This window comes from Plasmopara halstedii (genome assembly GCF_900000015.1).
Source record: "Plasmopara halstedii genome assembly, contig: Scaffold_194, whole genome shotgun sequence".
In the NCBI taxonomy this organism is placed as follows: Eukaryota; Oomycota; class Peronosporomycetes; order Peronosporales; family Peronosporaceae; genus Plasmopara; species Plasmopara halstedii.
In genome coordinates this window covers 58,544-59,211 of record NW_020187115.1, presented here as the reverse complement: position 1 = coordinate 59,211, position 668 = coordinate 58,544, and positions in this window count along the sequence as shown.

Below are 668 nucleotides of genomic sequence, written 5' to 3'. Positions count from 1 at the left end.
CTAAGGTCAAGGCCATTGTAGACTGGCCGGTTTCAAAGAACCAGAAGGACTTGCGTAAGTGACTTGGTGCCGCCAACTACTTGCACAAGTATAGCGGAAATTACGCAGAATGGCCCGGCCATTATCCAATCTCCTTAAATAGGATGCGGAATGGTGTTGGAACACCGAACATCAGGAGGCTTTTGACGGGGTCAAAGACCGCCTCCTGCATGCACCAAAACTGGCGCTGCCGGACCCTGATCGTCCTTTCAGCGTCGTCTGTGACGCTTCGAACTTCGCCATCGGCTGTGCACTGCTGCAAGCAGACGCCGAGGGGCTAGATCGGGTGAGCGCGTTCGAATCTCAACAGCTCAAAGCTGCAGAGAAGAAATAACCAGTTCATGACAAGGAGCTACTTGCGATGTATGCAGTTGTCAACTTCAGGGTCCACCTGCTCGGCTCCAAGCCGTTTGTGATCTATACACATCATGCGTCGCTACGCACTGCGACTCAGTCGCTCCGACTCTCGCAGAGGATGGCTAGATGGTTATCCTTCTTTGCGGAATATAACTTCGAGGTATAAGCCGGGAAAGCAGAATGCTTCGGCTGATGTGTTGTCACGCAGACCAGACTATGATCTTGCTCATGTTACAACTGCAACGTCGTCTGTGACAGATTAGATCCACACA